Here is a 16,892-nt window from a genome sequence, read left to right on the forward strand (position 1 = left end):
GTGTATCGAAGTCCTCTGGAACGGAGGCCCTGAGGGTCTTTCCCGAAAGCATGTCCTTGGGAGCGGGCGGGAAGGGCGGCGGGGCGTGCGGGGCTGGCGCGGAGGAGCAGCCCGGCCGCCGCCGTAGTAAAAGAGCTGCTCCTCCGGTGGTTGGGCTGGGGAGCGCTGGGCTCCTCCTCCTCGTCCCCCCCAGCAGTGCACAACCGGGCGTGTGACTGACGAGTCTCCCCCCGTCTATCTTTTTCTTTTTTTTTCCTTTTTTTCTTTTTTTTCTTTTTTGCCATGGGTACACACACCGAGACGCGCACATGACAGCACTTGGGTGCCAGCGCCGGTGCATCGCCAGGAGGGCTGTGCTTTCACTCCGGGCACGCACACACGCATGCTGCTGCTTCTGCTGCTGCTGCTGGAAGTCTTTCTACACGGGGATTAGCAGCCGCCTCTCGCTCTCTGTATTTCCCTGTCTCTTTCTTCTCCCTTCCTTCCCTTTCTCCTTCTCTCCCTCAAACGCCTGACTGACGGACAGCGGGCAGGAAAAGGTAAATGCGGGCGTGCTATTTGCTGACGATACCGAGGGGTGATGGTGTTAGCGGCGTGCTGCGCGGTACGCCCTCGGCTCGCCGGGCAGCCTGCCTGGCTTGCCTGCCCTCCCGCCGCGCCGGCGGCTGCCGGTCCCCGACTCTCCGCGGCTCGGGGGTCGGGTTTTGCCGCGAGAGGTTTGGCTTCCCCAGCCCCCTCTCCTCTTTCCGTGGGCTGCGAGGTAGAGAGGTTCCCCGCTATTGTGCTGCTCGTACTTGGCACCGCGGCTGGGAGCGTGCGGGAGCGCTTAGCCAGGGTTTCGCTGGAGGAGGCTGGCTATTAATTGCTGTCTGCGCGGAAGACGAGAGCGCTTCCTCTGGCAGGGAACCTGGGCATTATTTATTAATCGGGGCTGGAGAGAGTGGCAACGGGAGGGCTAGTCGTCGTCCCCGCGTCGTGTCCTCCCTCCCCGTTTGCTGCATCATTCAAATGAGTAATTCCTAGCTGGCCTTGCGTTGCGGGGCTCTATCCCCCCATCCGCGGGGGCTCTGCCAGCCGCCGTGGACTGCCATCCTCCCTTGCCCGGGGAAGCGCCCCCCTCCCCGGGGAGCCTGCGGGCGAGCGGCGAGGGGGCATCGGCCGCGCCGGGTCCTGCCCCGCCGGGCCCCGCAGCCCCGCGCGGGCTCCGTTATAGTTGTCGGCACTTGTTCGGGCCGAGTTTGTCCCGCCAGGACAAGGACAGCGGGGTGGATGTTTGCCTCGCCCCTCGACGAAGCCCCCGTGGTGCGGGATCCTGTGAAACCGAGAGGTCCGGCGCAGCCCTGCCGAGGGGACCGCGTCCCGCGGGGCTCGCACGGACCCCGATCAGACTTCCAATCCCAGGGGCGCGGGTTCCTGGGAGAGCGGTTCAAGCCGGCAGGGGACAGGAGGGAGGCGGTGTTGAGGAGCCTGCCCTCCCGGGCCGCTCGGGCAGCGGAGTTCCCCCGCCGCGGGGAGGGGGGCGGTCGGGCGGGGCAGCGCGCCCCGGGCAGGCGCGCCCCCTCCGCGGGCCGGCCCCGGCTCCAGCGCGGCTCCAGTGTGGGCGTTTAGCGGCGAAGGGCTCCCCTGGTCGCCTGGGCAGCCCCCGGGGCGGAGGTTAAAGCGCCCCCCGGGAAGGGCAGGCCTCCCTCCGCCGTGCCGGCACCCATCGCTTCCCGGGCTGCGGGACCGGCACCGCCACTCCCCGCCCTGCGGTGCTGGAGCGGAGTGGCCCGGGCTGCCGCCATCCCCCCGTTCCTGCTCCCTTCCGCCGGGAAGCGAGGCATTTAGCGAGGTCCGTTATGTAATTACGGGGTTTTTTTCCCCCTTCTTGTTGCTGTTACTAAACCCGGCTCAGGATGCCGGCAAGGAAGCGGCTACACCGTGCTTGTTTCTGAAAGAGGCTGATAGTTTTATTTGATCTCGGAGAAAAAAAGATGGAGTAATATTTTAGCGCTTTGGTTTCACACATGATTGATTTTTGGAAAATCACATCTCATTCATGTTGTTTTCTACACCTGTCAATGGTACCTAAATATGCTGTTAAAGACAGAAAGCCTTAAAAAAAAAAAAAGACTTGTAAGAGAAGCAAAACCCGTGAGAACTGTAGTGGACAGCATATGAAGTTGGTTATTAAAAAAAAAGGCAAGTAGTTGTTTAACTTATAGCCTTACAAGTGAAAGGTAGGTGTGCTTGCAGGCATGGTGTATGCTCAGCTTGTTGGATTGGATTGTATTTCAATGTTAATGCACCTTTAAAAAGGCAACACTAATTTCTACTCCTTGTGGGTCCAGTGTAGATGCTTAAGGTATTTCCCCTCCCTTAAAAGACATTGTGAGTTTGAGCTGTTCCAGTGATCCAAGAGATCCAAAAGTCTAAAGGGTGCATATTCAAAGATAAATAGCATATATATTTGGAGATCAAATTGCGGCTGATAATGATTATATGAAAAGTAGGAATAGTTAATGGAAGCAACACAGTTCCCTGTTTTCTTCTGTTACAGTTTACTTGTCTGTCTGGTACTTCATATTTCAGATACCTATATAAATTAGGTAACTAAATTATGTATTCAAATTAGGCAACTATTTAAATTAGTATTTAAACATATGGGAGCAACATATGCTGTTTATTACAGACTTTATCAAGTACTTTAAAGGGTGCAGTAGTGTTTCATTATATGTATATCTACATGTATATATATCCTTCTGATTTAAAGTTTTCTTTTACTTCACCAGAACTCTATATAGTTTAATTCAAGGCTCATTCTGGTCTGTCTCTTGTGGGATTAACTCTTGGAAGCATATCAATGTAATCTGTTTGTGTTAAGCCTTGCAATATTCTTTCTGTAAAGGTGGTGCATCTCAGTGCAGCTCTGGCAAGTGATGTTTCCACCTGGAAATACAAAAAGAACTTCATAAATAATTCATGAGATAGTGTAATAAATGAAGGTAATCCCATACCAAGGAAGAATAATACGGGAGGAAGAGTCCCTGGATTTTTTTCATTGTCATTTTCACCCTGATCTCATACCATACAGTAGCTTAAATTTTCACCCAAATTGTAATTGACAAATGCAATGCCCTGAGACTGGCATTGCCGTTTTAAGTAGATGAGAGTTCAAGGCACTTTAAAGTGAGATAGTTTATTCAGCCCTTAATCTCTGTAACCAAACTTAATTTTTACTGTCTCTGTTGTATTATCTCTCAAGATTTAAGAAAGCTATTTTTGTCACGGGCACGTAATTAATACTTGTTCCCCCCTCTTATGCCAAATTTTGCACTTTTGCATAAAGCTCATCCAAAGGAACCTGAAAAGTGGATCTCCATGGTAACGAGAGAGAGATTGAGAGAGAGAGAGAGGATTTGCTCCCTCACCATAGGTCAAGACTAGACGCCTACCCATTCCTTAACTTGTAGCAGCATTCATTGGCACCTTCCCCTTTGTGGTTATTTTGTCTCCTGGGGTGTGCTTTTACTGTTGCCTCATGCCTCCAGAGTGAGAACGATTCTACGCTGGATGAGCACAGCTTCTGTGTTTCTCCCTGCTCTAATCCTCCCTTCTGTCTGCATTGTATTTAAGGGTTTCTATACCTGTATGATTTTACTGTGGGATTTTGGGAAATAGCTTGTTTTCCCCATCAGATTTTTGTTTTGAAGACCTGTTTTGTCTATAACTGTGTGTAATAGCTGAGACAACCTTACTCATTAGTCCTCTTCAGATGAAAGTGTGTTCATCTCCTTTTTTATTTGTCTATGCTGGTTTTGGAGTTTCAGATATTTCATAGCAGTAAAAGCAGTCTACTTCTCACCTGGGAGCAGAGCTGAATTTCGGGTTTTTTCAGCCAGCATGTGAGATGTGATACTAGGGTTCCTGTTTGGAGATATTCAGCGTAAAGAGAGTTTCTTTTGCTCTGTCATCACAGAGCAGCAATATGGAACAACTCTTTCTGGGGGAATCACTGGGATTTTTTTTCCCTTTCTCTTCTTTGAAAAATTGTCTGCCTAGACTGTGTCTCTCTGTCAAAGCTGAGATGAAGTGAACACATTTTATTCTAGATGATCCTGTAGTCAGATGCTTAAAACTTTCACCAAGGAATATAACATATTTTCTATTTCCATTTTCATTTCCGTACTCAGTTTTTTAGGTACAATCTCATGAGAGAATACCAAATGGCTTTTTAAATGGCTCCCTTAGGCTGCTGGTGCACCAGGTCTCTCTGGGCATATTTCCAGCTTTTTTGCCTTTCCCTGTGACATATCTTGGGATAATTTGAAAACATCTGCTAAAGCAACCATCTTAATATGAGACAGCAGTCATCATTTGTCACTGAGCAATATGTCATTTGTGGCTCTCTAGTTGGAAGACAGGTGCTGATGCTGACTTTGGCCTTCTTAACTTGTCTAGTTGGCAGATTGTCTGTAGAAACACATTTTGGTGCTTTGAAATCCCACCGTGTATTTCTACTTTTCTGTATCTCTATGTTTCTTAAAGAATTGCCTGTGCCATTTGAAAATCTGCTCAAGAAACCATAATGATAGCAGCTAGAGCATTCATAATCTGGCCTTCCAAGTAAACTTGATTTTATGCATCTCTCCGGTGTCTTCTGGCTAGATGAAAGCCATTTTTAAATAGTTGCCTGTGAAGCTTTTTCTTTAGCCTTTGTATATGAGAAACTTCTGATCCCTTGCTGCCTGATGCCCTGTCCCTGTATTGGTGGCATTTCAGTGGATGTCGCTCATTCCAGTTGTTTCCCTCTTTTTGAAAATTTAGCATCACCTTTAACTGAGGAGGTTCTTCATCTTCTGATTTCTCATGGTAAGGAAACTAGGAATTTGAGAAATGAACTTCTATCTGTGTGAAGGATACGTATAATTCTAGATGCCTGGATCCAGGCTTTCTACCTCAGTTGCTGTGGTTCAGGTGACAAAAGTATGTGGGATCAGCTCGTAACCAAAGATCTCAATAGTTATGAATGATGTCTTACACCTAGAAGGTGCTTTTTAAGCCTTGTGGGTTAATTTTGAATGTAGGTTGCAGTAGCTTGAGTTGACTTGCAACATCTTACAGGTTTTGGCATCTTAATATCCTGATGTGGTGACTCTTCTGGATCCAGTCAAGGATTTCTTGAGGTTTTTTTCTGTTGTGGAAAAGGGAGATAAGGGGGTGAGGATCCCCAAAAATTTTGTCCAAGAACTGTGCTTGAAAGCCTATTAGTTGTTCTGGGTGTACATCCTCTCTGAAGGTATTTCACGGCACATGATGATAGGATGGTAGCTGAGTTACTTTTTCAAATGAAGGGAGTGGTTTTTTTCAGCCAGCTTCCCAAGTGTGACTTCAGTTGCTAATTCTGAGCTTGAGCACACTTTCTTCCTGTGTGTCTGTTTAGTTTTGCAGATGGAACAGGATGATGTCTCTGACTGGAGGTCAATAACTGTAAGATACAATGATTAGCAGTCTCACCTACCTGTGTCATAATAACTTCAGTTTTAGCAGTGTGCACCCAGCATTGAAAGTCAACTTTGAGAATTAATGTCTCACTACTGCCCTGTGTGTTTCTTTCGTCTTGTCATCAGGGGGGAAAAAAAAGAAAAAGGAATAAAAAAATTAAAGAAGGGTGGAAATGAAATCCATGTGTCTGCTTTGTGGTAGTGGTCTCAACAGTATCTTTTCATTTTTAGCTGGTCAACAGGAAGAGTGAAGTTGCCTTTGTCCAGCCAGAAGTATTGAGGGTCGTGTGCTCCATGGATTCAAGGTGTCTCACAGATGTCCAAAGTCTGTGAGAATCTCTATCTCCTTTCTATCCTGCAGCTGAAAGAATTTTGGACTCTTTGCAGCATACCATTCACATAGGGAGACCTTCATTTCATGTGTCATAGAGGAATGCAGCTTCTGGTGCTGTAGTGGTGGAACTGCATTGGTGCAAATGTTTCACAAGGACTTCAGAGATCCCTTGTTCTCATCAGTCTGTATCTTTTGGCTATCTGTTTGTTGGGCAAAATGCTCAGAGCGTGGTTTGGTCCTTCAAAGGTGTCAACTGTTGTTGTATCTGGTTTACCTCCAAAATGTTGTAGGGTTTTGCTTCTCTTTTTTCTATTTTTTTGTGTGTGACTGTATTTTAGAACATCAATAAATTCTGTTATCAGATCCCATTTTCTAAGAACATACCATGGGATTGGATCTGAGCAACCTGATCTAGTGGAAGATGTCCATTCTCAAGATGGGGATTGGAATTAATGATCTTCAAGGTCCCTTCCAACCCAAACTATTCCACGGTTCTGTGATTCACCTTGCTTTTCCTTCTAACAGATCTTTACTTGAAGAGAAGTGTTTACTGCCAAATTTATATACAATTTTGTAAATAATATTGATGAATAGCCCAATGGAGCTTTTTAGTGGCAATGGGATGGCAAAGTAGAATTAAAAGGGAAAAAAATCACCACAGGAAGGAATGAAAGGTATAATTAGGAGAATTTATCATTATTTTGTATAAATTAAGTATTGCAAACATAGTCATGTCAAAAAAATTTAAATTAAAAAATGAATGGTAATTCTGTTATTTCATTCATGGAAGAATGATACAACCTTAAAAGATAATATTTGAGAAGATGATTAAAATTATTTTCTTAGGAAAATATCTCAAATATCTAGATGGCATCTGTCCTTTAATAACAGCAGCAAAATAAGGCTAGTGATTACTAGATTAGTGGTATTTTGAAAAGCATCATATGCATATCACTGTATGAAATTAAATACTCTAGAAGAAGAGGGGCAATATCTGTTCAGGAAGCACTGTAACTTTTAGTGAAAAAGATGGATTTCTTAAAAATTGTGATATGGATATTTATATGATAAAATAAACTTAGGTGGAATTATAAACTGGAGATGAAACCTTTTTCTCACACATTTGGATCTCACTCTTCCTTGGAAGAAGAACCAATGAAGGTTTCTTTTGTTAACAAAAACAAGAACAACAAAAACAACAAAGAAACAAAAGAAACAAGCTACTGATACTGCAGTCAGGAGAGACTACTGAATGGTATTCAAACCAGCTGGCTGTTCTGTTAGCTCAGAAAATTTTTTTTCAATTTCTGAAATATTAGAAACTTATTCATGTAAAAATTATGGTTGCATCTTCCTCTTTGTTTTGTTTTTTGGGGTTTTTTTTTGGTCCATGACAAATACTTCAAATACAACATTGTTTGTAGAGCTGTTTCAATATCCATGTAATGTCCTTTACAGAATTGCAGTGGCATGGTACTTGATGAGCATTCACTTCACCTTGGATAGAAATGGTAGTTGGAGTGTTTTTGTATGCAGAAAATCTGTGTGGTGTTTCTTATCATACTGTGATGGTGTGTGGGCTGACTTCCACAATTACTTGTATGGTGTTCTACATCTCTGTAGCATGATATAAATGTCCCTACTGGGAATCTTCATGCTGTGTTTTTCAGGGACAGTTGTACACCAGAATTATATATGAACAAAAGCTAAATACAAGGATGTTCTGCAGTATTCTCAAGTACTTTGGCCGTTTACAAAGCAGGTAGTGTATGAGGTACTTCAAAAATCAGTGCAGCATGCTGCAAAATAATTAATGTGTTATGTTAAATTACTTTCCAGAGGACGTTTTTGACAGAATCAAGGCAAAATATGAGAGTATACTAAAGTTCTTGACCTGATCCTTTGCTCTTTGTGCTGATGGGCATTTTGAACATGAACTGCAGGAGCACGCTGCCTGCCCTGTATGAGATGTTAAATGTTGAGCACCAGTTGGTCAGGCACATATTGGAGGGTTTTTTTTGAATCTGAAAAAATGCTGAAATGCAGTAGCAACACTTGTGTGTGTTACACTTGTAGAGCCCTTCTGAACACAGAAATATTTGCTAAGAGATTACTCAAGGATCACAACATTTCTACAGGACCCAGGAGAAATTAATTATATTGTCTTTCTTTATTCTAAATTTCTGATCCCTCTATGACAACACACAACAAAGCATGGTGAGAGAAAGATGAAGATCTATCTCAGTGCCCATTTCAGTTTCTTTTGGAACTAAAAAGAAATTTTGCATACAATGAGAAGAAAATTTTCCAATAATCAATTTTTCTAGCATACTTTGCACATTTGTAGAAACTCTTAACTTGCTTTTTGCTATTTAACTTTGTCTGTAGTTTGCTTTGATCTGCTGTAGGACCAAAAATAACTGGTTCATTTTCCCAAGGACTTACAGTCTCTCTAAGAATAGAGAAACTAATATATAGGAAATAGGAAAGCCTACAAATGTAAATTTTATTTGTTTAAAAGCTTCAATATTATTATTCTGTAATGGTGTGACGCTAAAGTTTATTTTCGTGTTTTAAATCGTACATAATTCAGGACAAATGCTGCCAGTGGTCTGTGCACAGTTCCCAGTGATCTCTGTGCAATGTGTCCCCAATGAAAGAAAAAATGCTTGAACCTGAGGCTATTGCAGAAAACCTCAGTATTTTATTTTATTGCAAATTAAGAGATACTGATGAATAAATTGAACATGGATTTTTTTTCCTTGTTTCAACTGTCATTCTTGTTTGTTTGTTTTTATACAGAACTGGGATCATTAATTATTTGTGGTTTAATTAATTAATTAATTGATGAGTTTGCCAGATCTAGTTTAGTCTTTCTGGCTTCGTTAGCATACAGAGTCCTTGCAGCTGATTTATACATTGGTTTGAACAGTTGCTGAATGAGGCAGTGTCCTGGTTTTGAGCATTTGAGTCTGTTTTGGGTTTTTTTACTGCTTTGTATTAAAATACAAACATCATGGTGACTCTGGTATTGTGAGTAGATGAGAAGCTTGTGTTATTGTAGAACATAAATTATTTCAGTTTCGTCTGACAATTTTGCCTCAACATGTAGTGTAACCATAAACTGCTCTGAACTCCTCTTTCCTTCCATATCCAGCTCATGGCAGCTACTGCCCATATTATCCATATGCTTGACAGATTTGGAGCACCTCTTCAGGCTCACACATGCTTTGAATTTAGGTTTAAGTCAGGATTATTTTTTGATTTTTTTTTTTTTTTGTCAGCCACAGGGAGAACAAAAGTGAGTGTGTTCCCTTTAAACTACCTTATTCTTGATGTTGCTCTCTTCCTGCTCTTTGGTTTTGTAGGGAAGGCTGAAGAGAAGCAGAGCTTAGCTGTTCAGGCACATGGGACACTTTAAAGGATTTTGGTTGTCTTTCTGGTGGAAGCAATGAGAACTTCAAGGAGGAAAGGTGAATTCTTTTCTGGAAGGTGTTGAAGGCAGCAAGTGCACTCCTCACTCACATCTCAGGGCTGAAGAGGCCACTTTAGCTATTGTCATCAGGTGGCCTAGAGAACACGAGTTTATAGACCTGGTAGCTTAAGTCAGTAGCAGACTCACAAAGTCTAGGTCAGACCTACAGTGATGCTCGCTTGGCTGCACGCAGGGCAGACCCAACTCTCACAAGTCTAATTCTCAGGAATAATCACTCAGTGATACACAGTGGGTGTATTATTAAACATCTTTTCTGCTTAGTTACGGTGACTGGCCAGAATTTTGGGGGCACCAGTGGCACAGTTACGCTGCACTCATATTTTTGATAACAGTAAACACCTCTTATTCTTGGTAAAGGAAGTAGTATTGATACAGGCAGACATGTGCCTTCTACAGAGCGTATGTAGCCAGTATGTTATTTAGTATACTGTGTTATATGGCTGAATAAATAAATACAAGATGCCTATAATAGATCTGAATTGCAAAATCTAATATGATAATGCTTTTCCCACTGCTAGCAGAGCTCAGTAATTTATTACTACGATTTGGTGTCATGGATATGATTCATTCTATTTTAGTGGATGCAAACAAATTGCTTTACATTCATGTAGTAACTTACTACTCAAAGTTGAATGCATGCTTTTTGTAATACTGAGATTCTTAAAAATTTTATGTTTATTTTATTTAAATGTATTTTGGAAGAGGGGGGAAAAAGTAAATTTTTCAGGACATACTATTTAAACAATCATCAGAAAATGTTTAATTTAGCAATCAAGAGGATAAGAACAGTTCTTGAGCCAATTGAATTTCAGTGACAAATCATGCTGGAGCCAAACTGGGTCCTCCCAACAGCTGATACTAAACCTGTGTGTAACCCAAATACTCAATCACTTTCCAGTTTTCATCTGTAATAAGATTTTTATTAAGCTAAGCTGCCTGCTGTGTGTTTTGTGTTGGAAAACGTTAAGCCACAGTATTAGAAAGAAAATGTTTAAATACAATGATCAGTATGTGTGCTGCACATCTTATCTTTTTAAAATAGATAAATAATGAAAAAAAATTCATTTTGCTTCCCCCTTTGAATTTGCAGATTAGTCATGGATTGTTGCCCACAATTTCATGGAGCCTAATCATGTAGTCCTTTTTTAATAGATTCCATTATTATCATTACAATATACCACCTAAAGTAAGTAAATTAATTCAGTGGAGTCTCTCTAGAGCCAAGTTTGTGTGTGTGCTGGAAAATTAGGTGTGGCAAATGTAGTATTAATGGTTATTCTGTTAAGCATTTTCTTAGAGTTTGCATGGACATATTTTAAAAAGTAGGATTAATATTTTTGTATTTATTCCTAGGTCAAATACTTTTTGAAAGTAGGATGAAATTAGTCATGCTTTATCTTACTCCTTTTAACTAATTCTGCCTGTGCTAATAAATAAAGGTGAAATTAAACAAAAGATATACTGAACAAAAAACATTGGAAAAAACACTTTTGAAACTGTATATTTTATCTAAATAGACCAGATCTTGTTCCTCTTTATGCACCAACTGGAGAGCATCAACAGAAAGCAGAAATATATCTGCAAAAGATTTTATTTCAGTAGATGCAAAATGCAGAAAAGTAGGTTTGTGACTGGTGTGTTTACAGGGAGGTAAGTGGGATGAAAGCAGGAATGGATTTGACTTAATGCTAGATTCAAGTAGGGGGAAATGTGAGTAACATAAAGCCAAATGAAAACCTGATTTTGTTATGTAATTTTTTTTTTCCCGGCATCTAGTATTTGGAGACTTTTAAAATTTGCCTCACTCTGGACTGTTTGGGTTTTGGGGTTTTTTTTGAGGAAGAGAGGAGTAGAAATTAATCATCTGGATAGTGGAACATACGGGAACTGGAGGGAAGAAAAGACAAACAAACAAACCCAAAACAAACCAACAAAAACTTCAAGGTCATCACTTAGAATAGTTTCCTTAGCCAATTAAAGAACGAATTTGAATTTTAGGACCTTAAGGTTTAGCTCATAGAACATGAAGCCTCAGAACAGTCCATGGGTAAAGCAAGAGCAGAATGTGTGTATGAAAAGTCTTAATGTGTATCACAACTGGCAAATCATTTGTGGAGGTCAGGACACAGTAATACATGAGATGTGTTCACTGTCTCCTCCTCGGTGACCAATACAATATTGCCATCCCTGTTGCAGTAACAACATTGCCATTATTTATTTGGTAGTAATGTGTCTGAGTTTAGCAAGAAGAAATGAGTTTATAGGAAAATTGTTTCACATAACAGAAAATCACATCAAACTGAAGTGGTACAGATCATTTCAGAGTCTTCCTTGCCAACTTTGTTGCAAGTGAACACGTAATTTGAATTAATTAATTAATGGAGATGTATAATCAAGGACAAAGATTAACCAATTTTAAATTATGCTTTTAGATTCACAAATAGTTACACTTTTATTTGTAACATCAGTTCCAAATGCATTTCCTGTTTCAGATATGATAAACAGACCTTTCCTACTTTCAGACCATGTCTGGTAATACAAGTGAAAATAGCACAGTAATTTGGAACAGTAACATTGAAAAAAAATTACAGTCCTAAACAAGTTGTAACATTCTGGATATTTTCTAAATAATTACCTCGTAGATTAAGTCAAAACAGATTAAAGTATGCTTGTAGTTCTAAATTATAATTAATTCTCCATTGTATTTTGTCAACAATCTGAATTTCAATTTATATTAACCTTTCCAACGGTCCTGTAAGGTCAATTATTACAAGCTTTTTTCTGGTAGAGTGGTATCTTTTGTGCCTGTCAGAGTTCAAGGAGCTTCTGGACAAAGCTCTTAGTCATATGGTTTAGTTTTGCGTCGTCCTGCAGGGAGTTTGTCTTGATGATCCTTGTTGGTCCCTTCCAACTTGAGATATTCTATGATCTTAGATTGGGCAAAATCAGAACACCCTTTGAAATAAAAAAGCAGACTTAAAACAGTTCCAGATTTCAATGTCTTCAGCAAGGTAAAGAAAAAGAAGCCTGTTCGTAATCCAGCATAGCCTGATAAAGCCTCTAATGTATACACATATAATTTTTGTTGTTAAAAGTGTCTAATGATTGAGCATAGCTGGAATAATCCATAGGAGCCTGATCTGCTACTCACTGAAGTCTGTGGCTCACGCTGTGAAAGTAATGTGTGTCATTTCCTTAAGCAGGCATTGGATTGTGTCAATACATGAGCACAAAGATCACATCTCTTTTTTTTTTTTTAAATTTGAGACCTGCTGGAATATTGGCACTTCAGAATGTTATCTCCTAAATGCTCTGCTTTTCCACATCAATCATTTGAAAGACAGACTTTATACTGCTACTTGGTCTCCTTTTTATGGGGTTAATATTTGTGGGGGTTTAGATGTTGTATGTGCACAAAAATGACACTTTTGAAGGGACAAAAAAGTCTATACAGGTTCAAAAGTGTGAATGTGCATGGATAACTGAAATCTCACTTCAGGCTTGACCTTTTACATTGTAGACAGATATTCCAGGTTTCTTTCAAAGAAAAGCTTAATCCCCACTCGGTAAACCTGCGCATAGCCTAGGTTTTATCTCTGTCTCATGTTATAAATATGTGTAGTGCTTAACAGAGGTTGCAGTAGTGCATGAGATCATCTAAGCTGACTTGAATTTTACATACAGAGGATGGAAACTGGCAGTTAAGCTAAATGTTGGAAGATAAAGATATTATTTCTCCCACTAAGGATTCGTAGTCGTCAAGACTGTCAAATTCATTTGTGTGTCAATTACAGTTCCAGAGGTGAAAAGTCAGGCTGCTTTTCAAGACAAGTTTTTCTAATTAGAGTAATGAATGTTTGATTAATATTCCATTAGTCATATATGATAATTATACCCTGATGGGCTGTCACTTTAAGTACATACAGAGCAAGATCACAGATGCATTTTTATGTTGTTATGCCTTTGTCAGCTTTAGTTCCCATAAACAGTCAGCTTTATGCAGATGCTCACTGAAATATTTCAGAAATACATTTTGCCTGTAAGCCTGTTAAATGGTGCTACACGTCTGCTTTGTGGGTCAATGCCTATCTCTTGCTTTGTTTAACATTTCATCAGGGTTCTACGCTTTGACATTCACTAGATGGAGCTTGCAGAGAGAAACTTTACTATTCAGGAAATGTAATGCGTGAGGAAAATCGTAATTACTAACTGTGAATAAATCCAAATCAGGAAACAACAGCAACTTCATAGAACTGTGGTGGAAAATCTTGGGACTTCTGGAGGTTCAAAAACATTTCCCTACAGTAATAGTTTCTATAGAGATGCATGCAATTAATATTCAGAATCCCTGAGTTAATGTCATGTATCTCCCTGAGGATGACCGTGGCATTCAATGTAGCTCTAAGGGATGAGAGCTTATGGTGCTTTCCTGGTGAACCTCATGGTCTTCAGCTTCTAAAGCAGTTCTGGAACTCATTGCTGACTGTGGGCATCCTGGTATATGAGTCATATTAAGAGGGAATGGGGGAAAAAGGATTGGATGAGATGCTACAAATTGCATAGCAGGGTGCTGGAGCAGCAGACAGGGACTGTCTGGATGCACATCTGACTGAGCTCTCCTTTTTTTTCTCCTTGTATTGTTTCCCATTCAGGCTAGATCAGAAGACCATTGTCTTTGTATTGCAACCTTTACATTTGGCTGAAAGCATGTGTCACAGAACAAGAATGAAGCTTTCTTTCACAGTTGAAGAAAGGAAACCTAATTGATGCTGGCATACATGTTTTTATGGGCCATGTGTTAATTACCCAGGGTTGTAAATGAACAGAGACGTACTCCAGTTATGTGTGTATCTGCAGCAGTGTATATAGGAACAATTACAGTATTTGAATGTTTCATTCATTCTGCACTGAATTAAATTTTTTCCAACAATTTTAATATTTGAAAATTTTTATGATATTAAATAATGTATTTATTAAACTTCACATAATTACTTTTTTTTTAATAGTATCATATAGAGATCCCAAGAAGTTAAGAACTATAGTGCAGTGTATTCTGACTCTTGGAATAGTGAAGGAATGAGTTACTGTAGAGGACTGTTGCCCTTTCTGTGTCCAGCTGCAAATCTGTGAGAAGAGCTTTGCAATTAGCTTTTGTAAATACTAGCTGACAGCAGAGGAGGGTTTGAGACTTTGGTTTCCTGGGCTCCACTCCAAGTTCTGGAATGAAATACACTTCAGTGACTGCATATCTCCCTGCCCCTGTCTCATCTGTCTCGCCTAGCCTGACTATTTTGTCTCCTCATCTTGACTCATGTTCATTCTGTGTGCACCATGCTTCTCACTGCCCTTTTTCTGCATGATGGTGAATGCTACCTCTGTCATGGTTTCCATAACGCGTGGATGGAGGATAGAAGGTATTAGAAACAGTACATTTTAATCTCATTTTTAGCATTCATGCAGTTGTGCCCCACTGGACAGCAATAAGCAATGACAGTCTCTTGCTCACCTGCAGATTTGGGTGTGTTTGGTGACTGTTGCAGGCAGAGCATGTTCTGTGGGACTGCGGTACAAAGAGGAGATTTATTTCAATCTCTCATGTACTCCTGTTGGGTGAGATGAAACAGCAGATTTCTAAGGCCACCTTTTTGTGAGTTTTATTGCTTTCAAGACAGAATAACCCTGTCGCCCTATTTTTAAAAATGGCAGCAGTAGCTTTCAGTGATATTTTTAAGAATCTTCCTTCAACAAAACTTTTTTTAAACTCATATGCTCAGATGTATCTCAGCTGCCCTTCTAAAAAAGTTTAACAACTGTGAACAACTCAGGCATTTTCAGTTCCTTTGTAACTCAGATTATTTCACATTTCTTATTTGAACAATATTAGTTAAATGATTAAATCAGAACTAAGATCACTCTGTCTGTGGCAGTAGCTGGGACTGAAGGGATGCAGTCAATTGCTATTTAACGTGGATTTCCTGTTCATAGGGGAGATTGTTTTACCAGGAACTTGTTGGTAGGATATCACGGATGACTCAGGACTGTGCAGAGTCTCTCTGCCGCTCATAGGGAGCTGCTTTCAAGCACAGTCTACGAAGTATATAATTTAGCAGTGGATGGTGCTAACTATTCACAGGAAACGTGAATCCAGAGGTGGAGCTGAAAACTGCTTTGATAGACGTGGCAGCAGGAGAAACTTGGCCAGGAGGGGCAATTTAGAGTTGTTGTTAATAGGGGTTACCAGCACTTTTTATAAAAAACTTCTTATGGCAGTGAGCCGAGAAATTGAGATCTTAACACAAAAGCAATTAATTAGGATTGTTTGGGGAAAAGATGACATAGCTGTTTGGAAAAGCACTATTAGGAAGGTGAAGGTGACCTTAGAAGTCAACTGATGTGCTCTGTTTTACATCCCATTAAGTATTCCCAACAACAGAGGAGATTTTGCTTTAGACACATACAATGTATACTCCGTGATATACCAGCAGAAAACTGCACAGGTATTTCCACATTATTAGGAGTAAACTGCCCTTGTGGCAGGAAGCACCTGTAATTCAAGAGAATGTTCAATGAATGGATTCCCTCTTTAAAAGAGAGAGGATAAATGTTACTAAATACTGCCGTTTCTTTGTGGAATTGTATTGGAGAAACTGCAGTAGTGCCTAAAAGGATAAGGAAACAACTCAACTGCTTTCTAATTGCTGTGATGTATGCTGGACTTGAATATGGTGAATACATTCGTCTTCAGCTGATATAATACCTTCCAGTTTTTAGTTTTCTGATGCCAAATGATAATCTTTTTGTTTTAATTCCTCCTAAAACTCTAGTGTTCTTAAAACAGTGATACCTTAAGGTTGTGCTGGTAGCTTCATCTCCTCATATATTTCCTCATTTTTCCTGTTTAAGATGTCTTTTTTAATATTTACTTAATTTTCTGTGGTTTTGTTGTAATAAGTATGTACTTGCAATCTGCTTTAAATGGTTTTAAAGAATTTAAAGTTCTCCTTTAGTCATTGTTAGTATTTGAACAGAAGCATTTGTTAACTTGATTTGATCAGATCTATGCTCCTTAGTATAATGAAATCAAATGTAATCTAACATCATCTTCTTTGTATAGGGTGAGTAATGAGATTGTTTTCACCCAAACAAAATTTTTTATTATTATTATTTTAGCTTTTATTTTTCATTCGAATTCTTTGCACAAAAATTATGTATGTTGCTCACATTTTAGAGGCCTCTTGGTAGAGAGTACAGTTTATTCGATTGCTAATATTAAACCCACTTTTCTTTCCCATCAGCACCATTTAAATGTTATTCATCTTCAGTATCACCATATCTCTCAAATCATATTCACAACTGAAATAACTCTGGTAATGGTGACACCAAACACTCTGTGTATTTCAGTGTCTTGAGATAATACTAGTGCTATCTGTAAGATAATATTTCCCATGTTCTCAGCTGAAAAGCTCTGGAACCTTGTATGTGGTGTGTGGGAAACTGTGCTTATGGATATTTTTAATGCTTATCCCTTTATTCTGCATTAGTACTGCATCATAGAAGCAATTGCTTCAGGAAGAATACT

General features: G+C 40.2%; 1 protein-coding gene across 5 annotated transcripts in view; it reads left to right on the plus strand.

The window, feature by feature from the left end:
• The first annotated feature begins 203 nt into the window (after positions 1 to 203).
• The window catches only part of DLGAP1 (DLG associated protein 1), a 415,190-nt gene continuing 398,501 nt past the window's right edge, over positions 204 to 16,892 (plus strand). For all 5 annotated transcript variants that reach the window (XM_032122733.1, XM_032122742.1, XM_032122723.1 and 2 more), the window contains exon 1: positions 204 to 539. The gene's annotated coding sequence lies outside the window, so the exon portion shown is untranslated. The remainder of the gene's footprint in view (positions 540 to 16,892) is intronic.

This window comes from Corvus moneduloides, chromosome 1 (genome assembly GCF_009650955.1).
Source record: "Corvus moneduloides isolate bCorMon1 chromosome 1, bCorMon1.pri, whole genome shotgun sequence".
NCBI classification, from domain to species: Eukaryota; Metazoa; Chordata; class Aves; order Passeriformes; family Corvidae; genus Corvus; species Corvus moneduloides.